Raw genomic sequence first — 27,861 nt, 5'->3', positions numbered from 1 at the left:
CTCAAATTCCAAGACAATTGCTAAAATTCCCACCTCTTAAAAAGGATATACCTAAAACCAAAGATAAGGCATTAACACTACAATTGAAGCTCTTTGGTAAATCAATGTTTGAATAATATAGTTCCTTATGCCTTTAAAAGATGTGTTCTTTTTGAGAAAATCTTGTTTTTGATTGGAATTGTAATGATGGATATGAGTGTTCTAAATTTCATTGTTCTACGTCCAGATAACTCCTGATGGATATTTGGCGAGATACATGTCCACCATGCATTGACCCTGATAGTACTCGACCTGATCATCGCGGGGGTTATAGTGCTCCTCCGTTTCAAACACATCCTAGGTACTTCTATGCTCCCTTAGGTGAAAATTGCTGTGGGCATCACTTTGTCACGTTATTCTATCAACAGCATCACCCATTTCCACATTGTCAAGAGTGTGCACGACTCGTATTAGGAGAAGCTTCACATATTTGTTGGATATGCCGCTCTTACTTTAGACGATATGGCACGGGCTTAATGAAGCAAATTGTGGGAATTACACCCCAACGCCATAATCTTCTTAATGTGAGAATACCAGAGAGAGGACCAAATCAACGTAGATTACCTGAGGAGGTTCAAGCACAACAATGGAGGGATACAAGCTTAAATGACTTGCAACCATCGATCTTGCAAGCCCTCCTTCCCCAAGCCTCAACATGTCAATATTGGATCAATATGAGTACTTATATTGCGCAGTTCCAAAATCGAAATTGTCTGCTTAACCTTCCCATAGAACCAATGCCATATTTTAGTGAGGAAGCACTCCTTGCTCTACCACCTTCTCTAGAGGCCGGTTTTTGTGAGGGGTTGTCCCTGCATCCTGAGGAAATTGATACCATCTTTCTAGCAGACGAGGACACGGATCCACCACCAGCGCAAGGGTAAGCTCAACGACTCCACAATAAGATCGACAAGCCAGGGCACTTTTCTCCCATTGGGTTTTTCCCCTCGGCTATATTCGGTGATTGGCACCAATAGCAAATTTTATTCCTTTCTTTTCTTTCCTTATTTGTTAATAAAAATTTTGCAGAGATCTCAGCTTAACAAGAGCATCAAACACGCCCCTATAGTCCACCTACCGTGCACACAAATTAGGAAGGGGGGAGACAATCTACGCCTACAAAGATCAAGGAGGAGCAATCTGCACAAAATCAGCAATTCATCAATGCAAACGAACAACATCAACAGGGCACTACAACAGGTGTATTCAAATCTTAATCTTTATTTCTTTATGTGCTTTTATCTTTTGGATACATGGTTTGCATGTTCACACAATGTTGGCTGGTTTAAGTTTTTGATTAGTTGTTAAAATATGGTGAGTGAATTCTAGATTCTTAGAGGACTTAGTAAAAGATATTTCTATTTAAAGACAGTGTAGGATAAATACCAATGGAGTATGCTAAGTTCTTATGCTTTCAAGGTATATTAGTTATCCCTAGTGGTAGCTACCTCTTAGGTATGCGCTAGGTGCTAGGAGTAATAAAAATTTATGAAAATATACCCAAAATATATATATATATATACAAAGTGAATTGAGACATGACGTGTCTATAGCCATGAGGAATGCTTGGTAGGACCTAGGGTTATCTTAGCACCTTGGGGCCGATGCCTTGGTTTCTATGGGGTGAACACGGACGTCTAAAAAACTTCAGAAGAAGACCTTCAAGGAATCTATCGCCTTGATAGATGTTGGTAGGACTCTGGGGTACATTATGGGCCCTCGAGACCGATGCCCTCATCTTCAAGGGGTACTCCTTATGTCATAAAAGAAAGAAAAAGGGTCTGTCGCCCTTGAGATACTTAGCGGTCTTTAGATTCTCTTGGCGGAGGTCTCTTGGCCATTGCTTGGGTCTCTTTGGGATGGAACCTTAATCTTTATCACCTTCTACACACACATCCAAAAAAAAAAGAAAAAAAAGAGAGTTCCAAACACCTTTGCTCATATTTAGGAGTAGGTTTGCCACTTAAGAATAACTTAAATACTTCTAGGACATTGAGACTGAGATCATAACCGGCGGTGTACAAGCACGCTTGCCTTTGCATAGCACTATCTACCACTTAAGTCTCACTTTGACTAGTCTTTACTCACCTATTTTAGTACTCATTAAAACTTTAATCAGCCTTGTACTTGTATGCTCACGTGTGAAATTATCATTGCTGGTTTTTCTTTTCTTTTCTTTTCTTTTTTTCAATAAAAGACTTTACTTGTATCTATTGTTTTTTGCAGCTCTTGCTACTACCGCGCTCGAGGACGTGCGCAAAATAGGAAGGGGGGAGTGTTGCACGACGAGTGAAGATCAATACAAGGATGCAACAAAAAAGACACTTAGGGCTCTTGTAAAGAATTCCAAGTTGTAGATGAATGTGGGAGAGGGCTTGACAATAATCCCACATGGGAACTTTTGGGAGTTCTAGAGTTTTTGTATAAAAGGTGGCCCATTTGAGAGCTAGAGAACACTCTTTGGTCATTTGGTTGAGAGGCTCATAGAGAGAGCTTGCTCCATAGCTCCTTCTCATGTGCTCTCCCAAGGCTCTCCATCTCCATTCTTGCTTCAATCTTGTACTCTCTATTCTCTACATTTTCAATGATATGAGGTTATGGTCTATACACTTGCTAATCTAGATTTCTTAATGATGTTTTGATGCTAAAATCTGATTTGTAGAGTGCATGTGATGAAGCTTGTACATGAAATGATGTGTAGTTGAGGCTTGTGTGATAGCTCTTTGCATGTTAGATTCTTTGCATAAGTTGCATTTTTGTGCTTAAGTGTAGCCTAATCTTGATGCTTTGATTATGTTAGATTGATTGCTCGAGTGTTGAAGAAGAATTGAGTAGGACTAGAAGTCATTAGTGTGTGGTTAACTAATCTTCTCCCATTCGGGATAGCCTCTATGCGCTAACCGGGTTGCATTCACGGATTGACAAAGTGTGTGGGTTGGAGTGTAGCCTCCGCTATGCTATGATGTCCCAAACAGACTTATACTTTTTGAGTAAATGTGTTGTAGAAACAGAAAAGAGAGGCGAGATAGGGGCCGGCGGAGCTAGGGCCGAGGCCAAGGCCACCAGCATGTGAGGAGGAGGATGAGGATATGGATGTCCGTGGGAGTCTAGTAAGTTTATGAATATGGGCATGCATTGTCCACATGTCTAGAATTTTGAGAGAATACTAACATTTTCATAAATAAAGGTTGAGCATGCGGGCATGGCACCAAAGAAAGCTGCTCGAAGAAGAGACTACAATACCTTCTCCCCAGTGAAGGTATTTGAGGAGCATCTAGGTGAGGACAATTTGGAGGTTCTTCGATCTCCTACACTTGGCATCGCCAAGAACAAAATACTCTTCAGAGTTTCTTATGGCATGATCGAGTGCATGAGCCCTAATTTGGGCGACGAGACAAAACCCACTTTTAACAGTAATATTTGCAATCATGATTGTTTTTTTTGGGCATCATGTAGTATTGTACTATAAGATGGCATCACATAATCTTGTGCTATAGATTGAGAGAGGGTGTCACCCTCCATTTCACATGCACACTCTCAAGATTGAGTGCTGAAATGGTGGGTAGACTAATTGTCAATGACTTTCAAATGGAAGCCTCCACAAAAACAATGAACATGTTTGCAAAATGTAAGTACACCTTAAAACCACTTTGTACCATGCCAATGAATGTGACCTTATGTCTTGCTAACCTCAAGTTCTTGTAGTTTGATGGAAAACAAGCTACCACACAACATTTTCAAGGAAATTTGGTTTGTGGATAGCTTGTGGTATGCATATGTGCCATCTAGGCTTCAGAGTCATACGACGATGGATAACTTTTTGGGCCCTTGGACTTGTCACATCATACACTTAATTTCTTTCCTATCTTACACAGGTAATACTATGACGAAAGCCCTTTATGTAATACTTTATCTTGCAAGTGTTTATGTAACTTAAACGAGTTTCTTTTGTAGAAATCATTGGGTTCTTGTGGTAATTTTCAATGGCCACAAGGTCCGTATCCCAGGTTTGTTAAGAGGAAAAACAGCAATATTGTTCTTCGACTCTTTGTCCATGTGCACTTTGTCAGATTATCTAGATGATGTGTACTAGTAAGTTTCTAAACTATAACTTTTCTTCCCTTGGGTCATAATATTTAATAATAATATACATATAATGGCATGTTTTATGGCATCTTAGTAGGCATTGCTCTAGCCTGGCAATGAAGCATGAGTTGGAGAACCTGCAGGAGCACTGTGTCAAGAAGCAGGTGGAGGTGTATGGACTTAGAACTCCATATTAGATAATTTGGGAAAAATCCCATTCCCATTTGAAAAATGGGATCATGGTGAACCTATCCAAGCTTTTGTCAAAACCCCGTCATGTGACATATCATTGGAAAGATCTTGAAGAGTAGGATCTAAATCTATAATGTCTAGCAAATTTGGAGTTAATATGCTCAAGATATGGCCAAAACTATGTTGAAAAGGTAATTCCCAAAGTATGAGATTTTTTCCAAAATATCTAATATTGTCTTTTAGGGTTTAGGGTAAGCATTTACATGTATTGTTGCATAAATACTCATAATATGTAATTTCTTATATGTTATAGGTACCCCGTCAGCCTAATGACATGGATTGTGGCTTCTATGTAATGGCCACAATGTGGTCTTTGATAGACAAAAATACCATATTGGGGAATATGGGAATTTCCCATAAGTTTGGGATACGTGGTCAAATCTTTGGATTAATCATAACTTGAACACCGTTACTCCAAATTGAGCGCTCTATAGCTCACTAGATTCTATTTTCCAAGCGCTTTCCAACAATAGGTCACATAATATGGTTTTGAAAAACTTATAGGCATGTTATCCAGGTCCCACCTTTTTAGTATTCAAAAAATGGGAGTTGGGAAATTCCCAAACTCATGAATATAGTGTTCAAAGCTATAATTGGTAGGCGAAAGAAACATTGGGTAAGTTAAGTTTATGTATTAAGTGTACTTTGGCTTGGGATCCATGTTGAACCTAATTGTTAGTTTATTCCTTGTTTTTAATAGTTGAAATCAAATCGGTATACGCAAAAAGATGTTGAGAAGATCAAGAGCCACCTCTTGTCTTGGTGTCATGTCACATTATGCAAAGGGCTATCTTCTTGATGTCATGTGACATGCAAAGGGCTATCTCATTTTGTATTTAGTCACATCTTGTATTGATAATATAGATCTTGGTCTGATTTTGTATCTCGATTTACTTGTATTAATGACAGTATCTTGACAATTTTCTTCTCGATTTACATTTTGTTCCATGATATGTAATCTTGTCTCATTTTGTATTTAGCCACGTTTTGAAATATGTAATCTTGTCTCATTTTGTATGTATCTTGTCTCCTTTTGTTGGCTCTTCTAGAAATGGATTTTCATGGTGGTGTTTGTTTAGTTAGGGAAATCTGGTGATATTGCAAGACTTGGTGGAGAACGAGGAAAATCTGATTCACCATTTAGAGCTTTAGTCTTTGTGCAGGGTTTATCTATGAATGGTGCTAATCTGGAAATCTGTAATCTAGAAATATGATTATCTAAAACTCTTAAATCTGAAAATCTGTAATGGATTGGGTCATTGGCGAATGGATGCAGGTGCTAGCTCTTCTAGAAATGTATTGGGTCTTGCAAATGGATGTGGACCTGCATGTTGGTATGTTTTGACAATCTAGAATCTGAATATCTGTCATGTTGCCTATGTGGAGCTATGCTAGAAGGAGGATTTTCATGGTGTTTGTTTAGTCAAGAAAACATTGTGATATTACAGGACTTGGTGGAGAACAAAACAAATCTGAAATATGAAAATCTGATTCACCACTTAATACTTTAGTCTTTGTGCAGGGTTTATCTATGAATGGTGGTAGTCTGGAAATCTGTAATCTGAAAATCTGATTATCTCTAACTCTAAAATCTAAAAATTTGAATTCTGGAAATCTGTAATGGATTAGGTCATTGGCAAATGGATGCAGGTGGTGGCTCTTCTAGAAATGTATTGGGTCTTGCAAATGGATGTGGACCTGCATGTTCGTATGTTCTGATAATCTGGAATCTGAATATCCATCATGTTGCCTATGTGGAGCTATGCTGGAAGAGGAGGCTTTTCATGGTGTTTGTTTAGTCAAGGAAATCTAGTGATATTGCAAGATTTCGTGGAGAACGACGAAAATCTAAAATCTGGAAATCTGATTCACCATTTAGAACTTTAGTCTTTGTGTAGGGTTTATCTATGCAAGGTGGTAATCTGGAAATCTGTAATCTGAAAATCTGATAATCTAAAACTTTGAAATCTGAAAATTTGAATTGTGAAAATCTATAATGGATTGGGTCATTGGAAAATGGATGCAAGTGCTGCCTCTTCTAGAAATGGATTGGGGCTTGCAAATGGATGTGGACCTGCATGTTGGTATGATCTGAAAATCTGAAATCTGAAATTTTGTTATCTTTCATTCAAGGTGTTTGCTATGGTCTTTCATTCAAGTTGCTTTATCCATATTATTTTGCAGCTTCCTAGAAACTGGTTTCATTTACATTTCCTTTGGCCGGTTGGAGCAGCTATGACCATGAGGTCAGGAATTATAGCTCATGCAACAGCAGCCTTGTTGTTTTGGGTGTTTTCACAACCGGCTTTGCTCTTTCCAGGCATCATGGGAGGTATTCATTGTATGGATTTTCAAGGCATCCGGTTAAAGAACAAGGGGAACATAAGGAAAATGTGCTGATGTGTCTGTTAGAGACCTTGATGCTGCCCAGGATGGGTGAGATTGCAAGTCTGGTCAGTGTGGATCCATCAGGCATGCTATATAAGAGTTCAATTGGCAGCCACATCTATCTCCTACGAATATACATTTAAGTTTCATGTACCCATGTTTTGGATGATTTGTTGGTGTTTATGGGCTTCACATTCTAGCAGCCGTATGCCCTGCAAGCTCAATAGTAGTGACTATACTCTCTATTTTGTTCAGTTGTGGCTAGCTAGTGTCATAATATTTTACTAAAGAATTAAATGTTTTACTATTCAATTTAATGTTTTATTTTTTTACCTAATCTAGACTATGGCCATGCCGAGAGAGAGAGAGAGAGAGAGAGAGAGAGAGAGAGAGAGAGAGAGAGAGAGATTTCTTATCTTCCATTGTTTTCATTGATAGATTTCTAATCTCCCATTGTGCTTAAAGAAATGTCTTCTTGTTTTGAGTAAAGTGCAATCAACTAAGCTAAGGTAAACTCATAGCAATCCATATATAACTCACTTTGGCCATAGTGAGTTAGATATGGCCAAGCCAAGAGAGAGAGAGAGAGAGAGAGAGAGAGAGAGAGAGAGAGAGAGAGATTGTGTGGCTCCAAGAGCACATGAAGCCAACAGGGTGTATGCATAAATAGGTGGACTTAATACCTATGTTCGGGACACAGCTAGTACATTGATAGTAGTAACCATCTAATACAAAGCAAAAAGTGGGTTGTTTAAAAAAAGAAAAAGAAAAAGAACCGTTTTTTGGTTACAAAGCAAAAAGTGGGTTGTTTAAAAAATGAAAAGGAAAAAGAACCGTTTTTCGGTACTCCCCACGTCCTCTCTCTCTCTCTCTCTCTCTCTCTCTCTCTCTCTCTCTCTCTCTCTCTGCTCTGTGAACAAGCTTCCATGGCGACTTCATGTCTGTGTGTGTGTCTTGTGATTGATGGTAAGGCTTACCCTCTATAGCAGAATCTCTCTCTCTCTCTCTCTCTCTCTCTCTCTCTCTCTCTCTCTCTCTCTCTCTACCCGTGAACAACCTTCGATGGCGACTTCATATGTGTGTGTGTGTGTCTTGTGATTGCTGGTGGTAGCCTTCCCCTCTACAGAAGAATCTCTCTCTCTCTCTCTCTCTCTCTCTCTCTCTCTCTTTGCTTTAAACAAGCCTCCATGGCGACTTCACTTCTATGTGTGTTTTTGCATTGCAGGTTTCCTAGATTTCTTAACATTATATTAGCATCTGAGGGCCCAACAAGCCAAGGCTTGGTCAAGGCACCAAAGTCAAGGAAGTCACCAGTGAAACAAGTCAGGCTCAGCATTACAAAACAGAAGATGATTACTTCAAAAGTGATTAAGTGTTTCACGGAATACACATAGGGTCTTGACAATAAAGCAAAGGGTGAGATCGTCACAAGTATGTTGAAAGAACGGTAGAGGAGGAGGAGACACACACACAGGAGCAAACCCTAATGTATATTGCAAACCCTAACCATAGAGGGAAGCCATGTCCACTCTCACACAAAGCATAATGCACTAATCCATAATCCACACAACACACAATCAGTTGTGTCCACACTCTACTAACCCTAGCTAATGTCCACACACTATGACCAGCTGGACACGCGGTCATTTATGTCTCACACATGTTCCTACCTAATCTGCCAGCACATAGCATAGCTGGCTCACACTGACATCGAGCTTGAATCTCAACAGCCCCTCTTAAGCTCATGATGTACTGCCGATGAAGATGTAGATGAGCTTGGGATATCAAGACTCTCAACACTCCCCCTCAAGCTCATCCCATGTACTCCCAACATAGTCCGGAAGTACGCAAACTTCTCCCTGCTAAGTGGCTTCGTAAAGATGTCTGCCACTTGCTCATCAGTCTTCACATAGTGAAGATCAACTGTACCATCCAGCACCTTCTCTCTGACAAAGTGATAATGGACCTCTATGTGTTTGGTCCTCGCATGAAACACTGGATTCTTTGCCAACTTTATACTGCTCATGTTGTCACAATGAATGACAACTTTGCCATCAAGAGGCTCACATAAATCTGCCAAGAGACTCTTTAACCATATAGCCTCACAAGTAGCAATGGCTGCACCTCTGTACTGGATAAAGCAACTGTAGGTTGCTTTTTGCTACTCCAACTTACCACGGCACTTCCAAGTGTAAAAGCATATCCACTAGTAGACCTCCTGTCATATGCGCTACCTGCCCAATCAGCATCTGTGTAGCCATGTATGTCCAAGCTTTTACCACTCTCATAAAATAAACCATAATGTGCTGTGGTCTTCACATATCTCATGATGCGTCTCACTGCATCCAAATGTGGTTTCCTGGGGCTCTGCATAAACTGGCTAACTAGTCCCACAGCATAACTCAAATCCGGGCGTGTGATAGTCATATATATGAGACTACCAACCATCTTCCTGTACATAGAAGGATCATCCAATTCCTCGCCATAATCAGCCCGCAACTTCACATTTTGCTCCAATGGTGTACTCATAGGCTTACACCCTGTCATGCCATACTTTGCCAACATATCCAATGCATATTGGCGCTGTACTAACCAAGTACCTGCATGATCTTTCACCACTTCAATGCCAAGGAAATATCTCAACTCACCAAGATCTTTCATGTCAAATTGCCCACTCAAAGCTTTCTTGACATGCATTTCATCTGCACCATGATCACCTGTGATAATCAAGTCATCCACATAGATGACTAGTAAAACAATCCCATGCTGTGTCTTCTTCACATAGAGTGAAGAATCTGCTGTAGAAATCTGAAAACCAAGTGAGATAAGATATCTGCTCATCTTATCACTCCAAGCACGTGGTGCTTGCTTCAGACCATATAATGCCTTTTTCAACCTGCATACGTGAGTGGGATATCTAGGGTGTACATACCCTTGTGGCTGTGCCATGTATACTTCCTCTTGTAGATCTCCATTCAGAAATGCATTTTTAACATCCATCTAATGCATTTCCCAGCCATTAGCTGTAGCCATAGCAATGATTGCTCTCACTGTGCCCATCTAGCCACTGGACTAAACGTCTCATCATAATCCAATCCTTGGGTCTGTGCATAACCCTTTGCCACCAATCTTGCTTTATGTCTCTCAATAGAACCATCAGATTTGCACTTCACTTTGTAAACCCATTTACATCCAATAACATTCTTGTCCTTTGGTAATGCAACCAAGTCCCATGTATCATTATGGACCAATGCATCCATCTCTACATCCATTGCTTTCTCCCATACATGCTCTCCAATAGCCTCTGTATAGCATGTAGGTTCCACATGCTTCACCATAGTAGATGTCATATATGCATAGTGCATAGCAAAATCTCTATATGTCAATCTGTCAACAGGATATCTGACTCTCTGGGATCTCCACAATGTCTGCGGGTCACTCTGTACACCTGTAACTCTAGCATGTGGTGGCACATATCTATCCTGTCTAGCACCAGGTGTGCGTAAAACAGGTATGCCAAGCTCCTCATCCAAACTCTCAGAACTAGATGACTCATAACCTGTGATTCCAATTCCTTCGACTTTCTTTTTACCTTTATCCATAGCACTACTCCCAGTGCTCACACTCTCATGCCTCAAACGTCCTGACCATGGACGTACACTGCTACTCTCAGCTTCTGCTGCTGCTAGCCCAGACATAGTAGTAGAGCTAGAACTTGCTTGTGATGGCAAGTTCACAGGCACATCAGCCTCAAGTGACTCAATGACTCCCTCATCTTTTGCTTTGTACCAACTAGCAAGCTCATCAAACACCACATCACGTGAGATGACCACTTGTCTAGTTTGTGGATTATAACATTTGTATGCCTTTTGATCCTGTCCATATCCCACAAATACACATTTCTCTGCCTTAGGATCCAACTTCCTTCTTCTTTCATCAGGCACATGTACATAAGCTATGCATCCAAAAACTTTAAGATGTCCAATGTCTAGCCTGTAACCTGTGAGCCGCATCTCTGGCGTGCTTCCATGAATGGCTGCTGTAGGTGTTTTGTTCAATATATACATTGCAGTAGCACATTCTTCTGCCCAATAGTAATCTGGCATGCTCTTTTCATTGAGCATCGCCCTTGCCACTTCACATATGACTCTATTCTTTCTCTCAGCCACACCATTCTGCTGAGGTGTATACCTGCAAGTCAATTGTCTTCTTATTCCATGCTTCCTCAAGAAATGCTCAAAAGCTTTTGAGGTGTATTCACCACCTCCATCTGTCCTCAGACATTTAATCTAATAGCCATATTGCTTTTTTGCAAAAGCTTTGAAATCCATGAACTTTTCCAACACTTCACTCTTCTCTTTCAGAAAGTATATCCATGTCATCCTGCTGAAATCATCTATGAATGTAACATAGTATAAACTGCCTTTGATAGATGGGTTTTGTGCAGGACCCCATACATCACTGTGCACGATCTCAAGTGGCCTGTTACTCATATTTCCTTCTCTAGGAAACCTCAACCTTGCCTGCTTCCCAAACTGACAGGCTTCACAAACATGCATATGTCCATCATATTTGAACCTAGGCAATCCATTGACAATGCCTCTTGTTTGCATGTTCTTTAATCTCTGTATATTGACATGTCCAATCCTCTTGTGCCACATATCAATGTCCTGTACCACATTCCTGCTCTTTGAGAACATGGCTGATTTTAGCTCAGGAATTCCAGCATCCAGCTTAAACAATCTTCCTTCTTTCTTGCCTTTAGCAATCACTCTACATCCATGTTTAAAATCTTCAACGAAGCATCCATGCTCATTGAAGCGAACCTGTAATCCCTGTTCCACCATTTGACCAACTGAGGCCAAGCTTTTAGTGATCGAAGGCACATACAGCACATCTGACATAGACTTTGTCTGACCATTGTGCATGACCAATGGTACACTTCCAACATGTGTAATGACATGCTGAGTATCATCACCTGTTTCCACATAGCCTTTTACATCCATAGGCTTCATGTGCTCAAACCATTCTCCATGACATGTCATATGGTTTGATGCTCCTGAGTCCATATACCATGTATCATCATTCTCAGCATTTGTCGTCATAGAACCCACAACATGCTTCATGGCAAACAAATGATTTGCAGTTCCATCATTGCTACTTGATGCATAGTTACCACCATGTTGTGCATAGTTTCCACCATAATGACCACCACGTTGTGCTCTTCCCCCTCTCAAATCATTCTGTTTGCGGAAACAATCTCTCGCCATATGACCATATTTGCCACAATAATGGCGTTCCACATCTTGCATAGAATTTTGTTGGCCTTGCCAACGTCCTCGACCACGGGGGGTACCTCTGCCTCGCTGAGGTGCATATCCACGACCACCTCGAGCACCATAAGAAGGCTGAAAATTCTGTTGTGGAGGTCTATCCTGCCATCCACGACCATTACCACCACGTCCACGTGATGCGAATCTCCCCCTGCCTCTAAAACCTCTCTGCGAGTAGAAAGCCTGATTTCTGCCATCATCATGGCTAGAAGATGCATCCAGAAATGAATCACTGAGCTTGATTTCCTCAACCAGCAAGAGGGAAACCAACTCATCGAAGTCCGGTAAACCTGTACTCCTCACTGAGATAGATGTATCAAAAGATTTGTATTCCTTGCCAAGACCACGCAAGGTAATATCCACCAAATCATCATCAGGCATGGGGGCATTTATTGTGGCCAATGCATCTGCAAACTTCTTGATTTCTTGCACATAATCATGTATGCTCCTTTTATTTCTTTTCACATTGTGTATCTGCTGTCGCAATTGAGACTTGCGAGCACTCGTATCTGTATCAAACATCTTGACCAAAGTATCCCATGCATCTTTGGGATTCTCAGCATCCTGAATGTGTATGAGCATAGCATCAGAAATGCATATAGACAAATAATGCAGCACTTTGAATGCTCTCTCTGACCATTGCTTATGAGCAATAAGCTGCTGCTGTGTAGGTTGCCGAGGTAGCTCAGGCTCTGGCTCAGCACCTGTAATGAGATTCCAAAATCCTTTTCCTTTCAAGAAACTCTTTATCCTGTACTTGCATGCGTGGAAGTTCTTCCTATCCAGCTTCTCACCAACAATCTGAACTGGATTATCCGACATGTTGCTCAATGCGTACACCTTCCGCACACTTCAAATCTGTAAATGAGCCTTCCTCAGCTCAACCACACTCCAGTGAATGTTCCAGATACTCCAAGATAGCCAACAAACTCCAAATTTGATGTAGAAAATCAATCTGTAATCATCCAAGATGAACTGACTCACTCAGTGCAGGATACCCTGAATTGACACGCCTTCCAAGGCTCCAAATCGCAATGCAATGATGCAATCAAGTCTAGGCAACTTGCATTGACACCTAATGAACCTCAATGTTGAGTATCAACTCCATCTGACATGTGTAATTATCAATTTTTGAAAATCCCTTTCTCTGTTTTTGGAAAAACCAAAAAAACCAGAAAAACCAGTAATGATTTGGCTCTAATTTCTTCAATATTTCACCAAATTGAGCAACCAGGCATTCATTGGCTTAGCAATAGTGTCCATCAACTCCATGTAAGAGGAATTTGTCCAATTGTAAAACACCAAAGATTAATTGCTCAATTAAAATGCTCTGTTTCTCTGCAACCAGTGGACAGCCTGTTTTAATCAGCTCATTCCCAGCTCAATTAAGCATCATTAACCAAACAAATCACATAGCCCTCTTCTCCAAGGTGTAAAGCATCCAATTGCTAAGGAAGTTGTGGAAGATATTGTTGAAATATACAAGTGAATAGGGTGTGTGTGGGAACAAGCTCTTGGATAGAGGCTGTAAAAGAGGAGATGTAATTGTGAAAGAACCTGTGAAAAGGTTAGGAGAATCTACTGGGAGAGAATAATGGGTAGCATGAGGGAATTTAGGAGTGTGGAGATATTCTGGGAGATATTCAGGGAAAAGACAAGAGGTGGAGAGAATCAGGCAAAAGGTGGAGATATTCAGGGAGTGAATCATGGAGAAATCAAAGGGATTTGATGCTTGATGTAAACTCTATAAATTGAGGCATAGCCCTAATGAGAATTTGCTGGTTTTTGAGTATCCATGCCTACATTAATCTATTTGCTAATTATTCACTAATTACATCTTAATTATTTCTTAATCACTTTGTTAATCATGTTGATTCTAGTGTTTGATCCACCATAGCTCATCATTTTGCTCAAATTTCAACATGGTATCAGAGACATGCCTAGAATCAACCAGATTTATGAGCCCATTAGTGAATTAATCAGGATTAGTAGGTAATTAGCAAAAAAATCAAGTTTTTTAGTGAGTTTTCACTCTTCCCCCTCACCCCCAGCCAGTGGAGGGTCTCTAGCACTTAGCACACATCACATTAGGTCACAAGCTTCTAGCTTAAGCTAGCCAACACCCCTGGCTACCAGCCCATCGAAACGGCGCAGCAAACCGCCGGAGGAATCAAGAGTAACAGCACCACCTGAACCATCATGTTCACCCTTCCCATGACCAAATCCCGAGAAATGATGTGTCATCTTTAACCGTGTGAGAGTCCCATACCGGGCAACAAAGTAGAAAGGCCTCTTTGCCTTAAACTGCGAGGCTGCCCCGTCGTCTGACCACACCCAATGCTCCTTGATAAGCCTAGCTCTTTCAACCATCCATGATGGAGCATGAAGCAATGTTGAACAAAAAGAGTATCATGAGTTTTATCATCATCAAAAATGTAAAAATGATAATACTTTTGAAGACTTCCTACAATCTGCACATATGTGATATGGACAAATATTGTAACTTGGCAAGAAAACCAATGCATTGATTGAATCTCATTTTGTTCTTTGAATGTATAATTTTCAGCAAAGTCTACAATTTAAACAACCACATCGTCAGGAAATACACGTAGACACTATTTAAATTGCTGAGCTTGCCATCTGTAAGTTGTGCTTTATGAACTTTTGTAAGTGATACCTAAAGAGGTCAAATAGTTCCCCAGGTTGCATCTCCTTGTGGGAGAGAGCTTTTCTTTTCTTTTTCTTGCCAGAATCTGTTTCACCAACTTGAATGTCTTCAAAAATCTCCAACTTTATTGTGCGTACGCTACTTGATTCCTCCATAGAACACGTCGATAGCTTCTTTGAGGGTCCACAAGATGGGCACTCTCCCATCAAACACTTCAAAGCAAAGAAGTCTGAATTGCGAGGCTTCAAACACAATACTGATTCCCACAAATTTGTAAGGCTTGAGTAAGTTTGTGTGTGAGCTGTGCATTTTTCTCCAACACCACAAATGCTACATTGACATATACACTCTTTTCCATGCACACCTGGACCAGGTTGGTGTAAATGGTTGATAGCATCTCGTAAGAATGACATCTGGACATGTGTGATGCAACAACAAGTGTACGGATCTCGAAGCTTGCATACAAAATAAAGCTTCAGCCTTTCAAATGCTCTTTGGTGAATCTGTACCTCTAGAAGACTCTGTTTGAAAGCAAGAAAGAATTCTACTTGCAATAAATTAGGACAATAAATCAGCCTATGAACAACATATATAGCTTATAGAAGTCAAAGAATTAGAACTAACTTGGTAATTTAGAAATTTTTCATGCCAGAAATAAACAATAGCTTTTAGGTTAAAGGTTTGGAACAATAGTTGTCGTGTTAAGAGTGGTAGAGCTATTTGGTTAGAGTGGACGCCAGCAGGTAGATAAGCTAGCAACCATGTTAAGAGTGGAAGGTACTAGGTGAACAATGGTGGCTTTTAGGGACAGAAAGGTAACTATCAGCTTTGGAACAGTAGCTGCCATGTTAACAGTGGTAGTACCTATTAAGAGTGAAAGCCACCAGGTAGGTAAGGTAGCAATCATGTTAAGAGTGGAAGCTACCAGGTTGACAATAGTGGCTTTTAAAGACAGAAAGGTAACTACCAGCTTTGGAACAGTAGCTGCCATGTTAATAGTGGTAGCTACCTGTATAGAGTGAGAGCCACCAACTAGGTAAGGTAGCAATCATGTTAAGAGTGGAAGCTACCAGGTTGACAATAGTGGCTTTTAAAGACAGAAAGGTAACTACCAGCTTTGGAACAGTAGCTGCCATGCTAATAGTGGTAGCTACCTGTATAGAGTGAGAGCCACCAACTAGGTAAGGTAGCAACCATGTTAAGAGTGGAAGCTACCAGGTTGACAATGGTGGCTTTTAAAGGCAGAAAGGTAACTACCAGGTTTCATGTTTTATTGTTTAATTTAATTTTCACCTAATCTGGACGCCGAGATGGAGAGAGAGAGAAAGAGAGAAAGAGAGAAAGAGAGAGAGAGAGGGGGGGAGAGAGAGAGAGAGAGAGATTGTGTGGCTCCAAGAGTGCATGAAGCCAACATCCATGGCTGAAATGTTCTCACTGATACATTTCTTATCTCCCATTATGCTTAAAGAAATTTCTTCTTGTGAGTAGATTGCGGTCAACTAAAGTAAACTCAGAGCAATCCATATATCCAACTCACAAAGTAAACTCAGACTATCAAGTAAACTCGGACCGATCCGAGTTTACTCAGGGAGGCACAGTAGGACTGACTAGAAAAGTAAACTCAGAGCAGTCCATATATCCAACTCACAAAGTGAAAGCTAGCACAGTCTTTCTTTGCATGTTTTGGGTCATCACACCATATACATCTGAATGTAAACCCTTCTTTGCTTTGAGGCCTTTGCATAGAAGCCTGCCCTAATGGTAGCCCTTTTTCTTCAATCCTGGACATCTTCAGTTTTAGGTCTCGCATGCCTTTAATAAGCTCATCCATCGGCCCTTCTACCTTTGGGATTGCAGCAGCTGGTTTTGGTAGATTCTCAGGGGTAACAGCAGCTATAGGGGTTGCTGAGCTCATCACCATTTTATCCCTCCTTCGCTGCCGCTTTGCTAGCATGGTGACCGCATCCTCGACATCATTCCAATCACTCTTTAGTCCCTGCTCTGTATCCTTATCCTCAAGAAGGATTTCCAGTTTCTCTTGGAGATCTTTCCCAGCTGCTTGTAAGAAGAGCTGGCATAGCGCTTCTCAAACTCTCTTAGCAACTCTGTGGCAGAAATTCCCATTTTGGGTTTTGTGACCCATTCCAAGAAAGTTCGTTTGGTCACCCGCTCAGAATCCTCCATGAAATAATCATCCTTCAAAGCAAGCTTGAACTCCTCCCAATTTCTGCCACCATGTGCTGCCTGTAATCCTCTTATGCACTCTCTTATTTCAGGAACACATACCAGCTCAAAGCTTCGAACCATATCCTCCTCAGTCACCCTGTTAAGCTCCATTTCCTTTGTGTAATTGCGCAGGTACTTTGTGATGTCCTTACCATCAAATTGATCCACCTTCTTCACAATTGATTGCAGTGCTTTAGTGGTAGAAATTTGTCCCTTTTCAGCCGCTTGCTGCTGTTGCATATACATGGTAAACATCTGAAACATTTGCATAACTCCGGGGTCAAAATGAACCCCCTGTCCCTCAGGATTCTCAGCCATAGCTTCCTTGTATATTTCACCACACTCTCACCCCAGCAGTTTCACGTCGGGTTCACCAAAAAGCTGTCGTGACGTGGACGGTGTCGCTGGGAAAGTGCGAGACTTCTAGCTGTGAGAGTAGCTTCTAATCCCCAGCAAGGAAACACACACACATAACTCTTCATACATATTCATCTGTCTTTTTTTTAAAAAAAATCACCATGTCTAACAATCCAAAATCAAGTGCCTTTCTATTCCATGGTTCTTCAAAACCATATATACTTTCAAAGCCTTCTTGTTTTTTTTAAAAAAACTTCTATACGATTTTTCAAATCGTAAGTAACATCAAACAAAAATTTCACTTATCTGAGTTAAAAAAAAAACGAATTTTTCTTGTGATTTCGCTATTTCCCATGCACTGCCGTTTGCGCTAGGATCAGAACACGTCATATAATGTGTGATTTTTTTGTAGATCATCACCTTTGATAGCGCTTCATTCACCTTTTAATTCTAACCCCAAGAAGCTCCATACAGTAGCCGCCTTCTCATTTTTAAAATCTCTGGTTACATGTAGCTCTGGTTCTCATTTTCTGCACACACACATCTGATATGCGCCATTTTTCTGGTTTTTCTCTCTTTCCCCGCAAGGGATTTGGGCGCACTTCCCTTTTGCAGCTAATATTTTGTATTTCCCAAAATTCAAATACACTTGCGCCTCCTTTTTTTTAGCTTTAAATTCGGATATCTCCTTTTTTGTTATTGCCACGCAAGCTGCCGCCTTCATATACCTCCTATACATCTGATATATCTACTCCTCGTATGCATATGCATGGACCAAAGAAGCATCAAACATCATGTACATATCATAAATCTACTAAAGCATGCATCATGCATGCACTCCCATAAGAGGTAATCACTGACTCGACCCATCGATACCATAGAGAAGCTACTACACATCATGCACATGGGTAGCCATTTACATCATTTACATAACCCTTTGACGAGCCACCCATACCATCATGCACATAGCCACGCAGACCATGTACATAATTGAGTGTTTCCAACTTACCCATGAGGTCTGAGTAACAGCAGAACCACCCCCACCACCTCCCTACTCACAAGGGCCATCTTGAAATAGCTCTCACTAGCATAGTTGCCACTAGGTTCACCATCCATGGGCATGAAGATATTGTTGAAGGGATCATTTTGCCTATGAGGATACACAAAGACTTTGAATGTGTGCAGCATCTTATTGAAGTCCTCCTTGTTTTGCTCATTCCGAGTAAGAACTGAAATCATGGCATTCCAAGACACGATATCTCAAAAGGGCATTCTTCAAAACCAATCCTTATATCATACATGCTCTCACATTTCCATACATGTTGAGAAGGGTGTTCCCTACTACAAGGTCTACCATAAGCATAAAGCTCCATAATTCACACCACACTCATGTACAGAAGCTTCGAGACCTGACTCAGCCTCAGCTCGTCTTATTGAACCTCATTTACAATATGAACATATGTACTTAGGCATCATATAATGACTCAAGTCATGGCACTTAATCCCATGCATCTGGATTTGCATTTAATGGCCTCATATGCATGGTTTCACACCATAGACGTGCCATGGCATGACATCCACCCCCTCTAAACCTGCACATCCTCTGGTATGTGCCAAATCATCATCAAGATCCACATATAACTGGATGTCGTCTTCATCTTCTACACTACCAGGAAGATCATCCTCTTCCTCTTCAACCATATCCATACTATCACTATCAAGCCTCTCATCCTGAGTCTCCTGTGAATCAAAAGGATCATTGTCATGCCTTCTTTTAAACATCTTGATCCTTTTGCCTGCTACAAGATTCTTTATCTCTGTTCCATCAAGCTCGCACAGGGTATACGTGGCATTTCCATGCACATGCTTGACAATGTAAGGGCCAAACCATCTTTTTGCAAACTTTCTTTGAACAGTGAACTGGTTGTCAAGGCTACTATCATACATTAGGACCCAATCACCTTCTTCAATAGGTTTTGGCCGGAGTCTGTGTCTTCTATCAAATCTTTCTTTATTTTTCAACCTTGCATCTTTCAAATGAGATTTAGCAAGCTCTACATCTTCAGGCCTCCTCTCCAGCTGCCTTATTCGCAATGCAAGGAGGTCTTCCCTGTTCAATCCTTCCACCCAGGGTAATACATTCCAAGTTGGAACTACTTCTTCAACTGGCATAACTAGCTTCTGACCATACATTAATTCTGCAGGCATGTATCCTGTCACTGAGCTATGAGTTGTACGGTCAGCCCACAAAGCATATGGTAGCAGCCTTGGCCACTCTCGCATTCTTTCTCTGCATGCCTTAGCCAAAGCTTTAATGATTGGAGGATGTCCTCGCTCACTTTTACCATTGCCCTCAGGATTGTAAGCACATGTTAGGGACAGTTTGATACCAATTCTAGAGAAGAATTCCCTTGCTTCTTCAACATCTAGCTCACCCCTGTCAGCTGTTATTTTCCCAACACAACCATACCGGCAAATCACATCTTCCAAGAGAAATTTGCATACTGTTTTCGTACTCTTTGTTCTAAGAGCACGCCCCTCTACCTGATTTGTCAAATCTTCTCTTGCAAGTGCTATGTACCGCATCTGCCAAATTCCCAAAGGCATTGTAACTAGATCCACTACCCATTTGTAGTGCATGGCAGGTGGGTAGGTTGGTTGCAAGTCATCACGATATCGCACATTTGAGTACATTTGGCATACCATGCATGTTTCCACATATTGGGATACATCCTTGTACATTCCTTTCCACCAATATCTTTCCTTTATTTTGGTAAAGGTGGCCCACACACTTCGATGTCCAGCCCAGAGACTCTCATGGAATTCTTTCACGAGCTTCCCTTGAGTCTCTTTATCACATATGACTCTCTGTGGCATAGCATTCCTCTGCTTAGGATGCTTCCACAGGTACCCATCCTTTAGAAAATACCCATATGCTTTTCTGCGGATCCTCTTAAATTCTGAGTCAGACCAATTTTCATGTCTTGTCAAAGTACTCAAGTATTGACCAATAAGCAACCAATCTCCTTCATATATTTCCTCAGTAAAAGACTCAAGTGCATTTGATAAGCAAGTATGGTCCCCTTTTGCATATGCAGTAGTATAGAATCTTGTACCTACATCATTAATGTCACTAATCATCCCTTCTTCATCTTCATACCTAGCTCTTGATAGCATATCTGCAACTGGGTTATTTTTTCCTGCAATATGCTCAAACTCAGGATTTAGTGACTTGATATAGGCAATCCACCTAAGCATAGCGATATCTGGAGTGGTGCAGCTTGCAATCATCCCAAGGAGTGGCAAGCAATCAGTTTCCACAAGTACAGATGTCCCAATAAGATATTCTTTTTCACACTTAAAAGCAGTGACTATTCCCCATAACTCCCTCTTGATCTGCGGATATTTTCGCTGACGAATGCTTATACCTTTGCTCCAAATCTGATTACATACCTGTGATCATCCTCATCATCTTGTCCTACTGCCCAACCTATCCCAGTAGGACTAGTATCAACTGTAACAATCACAGGCCTGCCACACTCATAATCTACCTTTCTTAGAGTAGGTGATGATTGGAGCAAACATTTCAGCTTCCGCATAGCTTTAATATGTACTGCACTCCACAAAAATTTTTGATTTTTCCTCAAAAGTTGATAAAGAGGATCTGCTACATGTGCATAATGTGGGATCCAAATAACATAAAAGACACATGCACCAAGAAATCTCCTCAGCTCTGTAACATTAATGCATATCTCTTTCATTCTTTGTATTGCATCATGGTTAATGCAAACTGTCAAGAACTGAACAGCTTTCTTACCATCTTTACTCCTTATTCTTGCATATGCTGAGCCATCATCCAAAACCTTTGTTTCCATCCTCACAGCTGTAATGTAGGGTTGCCCAAGGATGAGGGGATACGATGACATCTCCTGAACAAAGAAGTTCTGATCATCTTTCACATCCCCTATAGTTACCCTTACATTTGGACAGGCTGCATAGAGCTCTCTAGATGAGTTATTAGCTGCTTTAATCATCCACCCATGATCTACATCCATTGGCCACTTACATTTGTTGTAGAGATTTTTAGCCATAAGGTTTATTTCAGACCCATGATCAATTAGAGCGACATACGGCTCTTCCAAGTCACCTATCTTGACAAGGGTTTCAGTGGTTGCTCTTGCCCAATGGCTCCTGGAGTAATGACTCTTTGTAAGAACTTCTTTTTCATCATCCTCATCCACAAAGCGCACTTGTCGTGCCCCTTCAGCAGAGTGATTACATTCCACCACATTTTCTCTCTCTTCCTTTTGCTGTACCTGTACTCCATGAGTCTTGGAAGTGCTTGCCTCCCCTTGTGATGGAAGTGCTTGCCTCCCCTTGTGATGGAATAGATTCAATTATGGACTGCCTTTTCCTTCGTATAATATCAATTATCTCATCATGGAATTCTTTCTTTGCAATCCCCAAGACTTCCCCTAGTGTAAATTCCACCCTGCTGTTTAGAATCCTCTCTTCAAGCACCTTTTTGAGATCTGTTGCGGCTTCAATATCAGATTGAAGCTTGTAGAGTGGACTTTTCCCTTTACCCTTCTCCTTCTCATGCTTCATTTTTGCTGGCACTTCTTCCATTGATACTTCCTGTGGAGGTCTGCTATGCGGTGGAGGCATATGTGATGGCCCAGGATCCTTCTTTTCACTTCCACGGGTAACTCTTTTTGATGGCCCTCCTTCCTCGTTTTCCCTTTTACGCTTCTCCTCTACCTGTGCCTCATTATTCTGGCATTTAGCAATGTAGGCATGAACAGATAAAGAATCCACAAGCTCCTCCCAGCCAGTCTCAAGACGTATACAGTCACCTGCCTCATGCAAAGCTTACTTAGACACCTTCTTTGACGCAATTAATTCCATTGTTGATGGCCAAAAATCTTCATTCTCATAATCTTCATCATTCTCAGATCCCTGCTTTGATTGACCAGCCTTTAACCCATAGGTTGCTGCCTCAACCATAGAGATGGCATGGCTAGCAGCCATATCATCAACCAGCTTTTTCATCCCTCCTTTTCCAAAGTTTGTGCTTAATGGAAGACCAGTCTCTGTAAGGTGGATTTTCCCATCTTTGAAAAACACAAGTTGATTTCTGAGGGCTTCTTTATAGCTAGCACAGTCTTTCTTTGCATGTTCTGGGTCATCACACCATATACATCTGAATGTAAACCCTTCTTTGCTTTGAGGCCTTTGCATAGAAGCCTGCCCTAATGGTAGCCCTTTTTCTTCAATCCTGGACATCTTCAGTTTTAGGTCTCGCATGCATTTAATAAGCTCATCCATCGGCCCTTCTACCTTTGGGATTGCAGCAGCTGGTTTTGGTAGATTCTCAGGGGTAACAGCAGCTATAGGGGTTGCCGAGCTCATCACCATTTTATCCCTCCTTCGCTGCCGCTTTGCTAGCATGGTGACCGCATCCTCGACATCATTCCAATCACTCTTTAGTCCCTGCTCTGTATCCTTATCCTCAAGAAGGATTTCCAGTTTCTCTTGGAGATCTTTCCCAGCTGCTTGTAAGAAGAGCTGGCATAGCGCTTCTCAAACTCTCTTAGCAACTCTGTGGCAGAAATTCCCATTTTGGGTTTTGTGACCCATTCCAAGAAAGTTCGTTTGGTCACCCGCTCAGAATCCTCCATGAAATAATCATCCTTCAAAGCAAGCTTGAACTCCTCCCAATTTCTGCCACCATGTGCTGCCTGTAATCCTCTTATGCGCTCTCTTATTTCAGGAACACATACCAGCTCAAAGCTTCGAACCATATCCTCCTCAGTCACCCTGTTTAGCTCCATTTCCTTTGTGTAATTGCGCAGGTACTTTGTGATGTCCTTACCATCAAATTGATCCACCTTCTTCACAATTGATTGCAGTGCTTTAGTGGTAGAAATTTGTCCCCTTTCAGCCGCTTGCTGCTGTTGCATATACATGGTAAACATCTGAAACATTTGCATAACTCCGGGGTCAAAATGAACCCCCTGTCCCTCGGGATTCTCAGCCATAGCTTCCTTGTATATTTCACCACACTCTCACCCCAGCAGTTTCACGTCGGGTTCACCAAAAAGCTGTCGTGACGTGGACGGTGTCGCTGGGAAAGTGCGAGACTTCTAGCTGTGAGAGTAGCTTCTAATCCCCAGCAAGGAGACACACACACATAACTCTTCAAGGAGCATAAGACATCTCCATTTTTGATGACATATACATGTGCCAATTCACTTCAATACATCCCCAAATTCAGCCTGATGATTGCACATAAATTGTGTATCAAGAGCATGTCCAGTTCCAAGTATAGATTTCCTGACTCCTTTTCCCAAATGCCTCAAACCAATCACATGTAGGCATAACACATTCTACAAATGATTTCCATATACATGTGACCATTCACATCACATGTACCATATAATGCCAATTCCATCATTTTAAAATATCTCTTGATCACCTGAAAACCTGCTTTCAGATTCCAACAACTCACAAGGCAAAAGATGGCACATGGCGCATGTACAACATATTCATCTGTCTTTTTTTTTAAAAAAATCACCATGTCTAACAATCCAAAATCAAGTGCCTTTCTATTCCATGGTTCTTCAAAACCATATATACTTTCAAAGCCTTCTTGTTTTTTTTAAAAAAAACTTCTATATGATTTTTCAAATCGTAAGTAACATCAAACAAAAATTTCACTTATCTAAGTTAAAAAAAAAGCAAATTTTTCTTTTGATTTCGCTATTTCCCATGCACTGCCGTTTGTGCCAGGATCAGAACACGTCATATAATGTGTGATTTTTTTGTAGATCATCACCTTTGATAGCGCTTCATTCACCTTTTAATTCTAACCCCAAGAAGCTCCATACAGTAGCCGCCTTCTCATTTTTAAAATCTCTGGTTACATGTAGCTCTGGTTCTCATTTTTTGCACACACATCTGATATGCGCCATTTTTTTGGTTTTTCTCTCTTTCCCCGCAAGGGATTCGGGCGCACTTCCCTTTTGCAGCTAATATTTCGTATTTTCCAAAATTCAAATACACTTGCGCCTCCTTTTTTTTAGCTTTAAATTCGGATATCTCCTTTTTTGTTATTGCCACGCAAGCTACCGCCTTCATATACCTCCTATACATCTGATATATCTACTCCTCGTATGCATATGCATGGACCAAAGCAGCATCAAACATCATGTACATATCATAAATCTACTAAAGCATGCATCCTGCATGCACTCCCATAAGAGGTAATCACTGACTCGACCCATCGATACGATAGAGAAGCTACTACACATCATGCACATGGGTAGCCATTTACATTTTGCTAGTGGACTAAGGATAGTTATACCATCTACATATATTAGGGGGGCTCGATATATGCATCAATTATATTAGGATTCAATGATAATTCTTAGGAATAAGGGTAAACCTTACCTCTTATCACCTATACTTGCAATCCTGAGTGGGATGAAATAAGCAATGCTTTATTGTCAGGTTAGGCTGCCCAAGATCGTCCTAACTTGATTGCATGGGTCTTCTAAGCATTATTTGGAAGGGTAGTGGGATTTCTTTCTGTTATTGAATTTCAAAAAAGAGGCTTGCCACATGCACATATATTATTGATACTGGAAAGTGGATGTAAACCTTTTGAAAAAGCTCACTATGAAAACTTTGTATATGTGCTGAACTTTCACATAAGGTGATGTTTCCTGAGTTGCAAAATATAATTAGTCATTGTAATGTCCATGGACCATGTCAGGAATACGCACTCTCCTTGCATGGTTAATGGGAGCAATTGCAAATATCGTTATCCTCAAAAGTTTTCTAAGACTACTATCGTTGATAACAATGGGTATCCAACTTACATGAGGTGAGTCAATGGGTATCCAACTTACATGAGGTGAGTCAATGGTAGTGTCATCCAAGTAAAGAATCATAGGGTTTGGGGGGTACACTACTAAGAAACCCTATGTATCACATGCATTCAAGGGGTATTTTAAAAACCCCTAACCTGTCAATTTGACATGAATAAAATGACCCCTTTTTCTTTATGGACTTATAGATTTGTTTTTCCCAAAATCGATTAAAAAGAACCCCTTTGTAAATGTGTTTCTGTAAATTTACCTTAAAATTTTGAAATTAAAAACCCCTTCATTTGAACTCACGGGGTATACTTATATATTTTTAGGTGAACCCCCCGAGCATAGGGTGGATAGTCAATGGGTTGTTCCATATAACCCTTTTCCCTCTATGCGATACAAAGCCCATATTAACGTAGAAGTATGCTCTACCATTACAATAGTGAAATATTTATATAAGTATGTATACAAAGGACATGATAGAGCTGCTATAGAGTGTTATGTCTCACCCTAACCCCCCTCGAAACACATCCAACGAGAGATTACTTGGTGAACCGCAACTATCGTGAGAGGATCTTTCCAATAGCCGATCTCGTAATGCATCAGGTCTCCAAGCTCTACAACTCCTTGAGAACCAATTCCACCACACCTGCCGTGAGTGTTGTCACCGCCGTGTTGCACTACGTGTACTTGTCCCTCCTCTCACTTCACATTACTCACACACACTCACTAGCATGCATTAGAGAGAGATATTAGCAAGAGGATTAGCAAGAGAAAGACTCAATTTCATAATGGGAGAGTATATTTTATTATGAGAGAAATTCACTTATATACATGGCCATAAGTGAACTCTACTGGGCCGGCCAAGCACTTTAGGGTCATAAGAGGCCTAATGCTATTACAATTACTAGTCTCATAATATATCCATGAAGTACATCACTTAGGACTTCATCTTCCTTGCTACCACATGCTCTTGAAGTGAAAATCGCCTTAAGTATTTTGTCACACCATTACGGCCGCCCACCCAAATTGTAGCTTTGGATACTATTACTTCATATCGTGAATGTATAACCTTTTGGTGTATCTGCCTTGAATCCTTGATGTAAGATAATGGTATTAGCTCTTGTTAACCCTACGAATGGGTTAACATACAGTTGCAAGATACACATGGGGTTGGATGACGTTAGTCAACATTTCGATGCACAGTACGTGTCTAAGTCAAAGGTAAGTTGGCACTTATACCAATATGATTTTCATGATAAAAAGCCATATATAAAAAGGTTTCATGTTCATCTTCTGATTCAAAATATTGTTATATTCAATGACCATGATGATTTGCATGATGTAATTAGCCGTGTGATAGAAGTTTCACCAACAAATGGCTCAAAGCTAATCAATTGCATACATATGCAAATAGCTTGATATATGCTGATTTTCCTTGCAAGTGGGTGTGGAATATAGCTCTTTGATCATGGACTAAAAAAAAAGAAAAAATATGATAAGACGTATGTATAATGTTAGCCCACGTGCAGGTGAGAAATACTACCTATGCATGTTACTCACAGTGTGTAAAGATTGTAAATCTTTTGAGGATGTATGAATAGTGAATGGACATTTGTATCCATGTTTTAAGATTGCATGTGAAGCCAAAGGAATGCTTGAGAGGGATGAGGATTGGTATACATGTCTTCCTCCAAAAGCTCCATTTTTGAAAATAGGATTCCAACTGTGTCAACCTTTTGTCATTATTCTGGTTTTTTTGTGAGCCTATATCTTCTGGACAACTTTGGAACTAATTCTCTACCAAACTTTTAGATATTTTTTTTAATGTCTTGCAGAGAAGGTGTGCTAATCTTGGTTTTTATCATTAATACAGCTAAGAATCAAGCTCTGTTACACATGCAACACCTCTTACAACAATATAAAAAATTTCTACATGATTTTCAAGGGTTGCCTCTTCTTGATAGATCGAGTGTTGCTACCATCAACAATAATGGTTTGTTGATGGAAGAGATGATGTTTGATTCTGTTCAACAGGTTAATTTGGTTGTTTCCATGAAAATGAGTCTAAATAGTTCTCAATCAAGAGCATTTGATACCACCCTTGAGGCCATTTCTTTGAACAATGGCGGTGTTGTTTTCCTTGATAGACCAAGTGGATCAGGCAAAGGCATATCTTTATAATGCCTTACCATCTTGATTAAGTTGCTTTAGCATGTGCATCATCTAGAATAGATACATTGTTACTTTCAAATGAACGTATTGCACACTCACATGATTTCAAAATCCCATTGGTTCTCACTGCTTCTTCTAGCACATGTGGTATCAAAGGTAATAGCCCATTAGCGAGGTGTTGAAGCTTACAAGGTTGATTATTTGGGATGAGGCTCCAATGATGCATCAGATGCATGTAAAACATTGGACATGACATCAAAAAATATTATGCAAAGTGATATAGTGTTTGGTGGAAACATTATGCTTAAACATTGGACATGACATCAAAAGATATTATGCAAAGTGATATATTGGTGGGAACATTATGCTCTTTGGTGCTGACTTTAGGCAAATCTTACCTATTGTGGCAAAAGGGATCAGGTGAGGATATTGTTGATGCAACATTGTGCCGATCATATAT

This window comes from Cibotium barometz, chromosome 51, assembly GCF_041138505.1.
Source record: "Cibotium barometz isolate CiBa-2024 chromosome 51, ASM4113850v1, whole genome shotgun sequence".
NCBI classification, from domain to species: Eukaryota; Viridiplantae; Streptophyta; class Polypodiopsida; order Cyatheales; family Cibotiaceae; genus Cibotium; species Cibotium barometz.
This window is presented reverse-complemented; position numbering follows the sequence as displayed.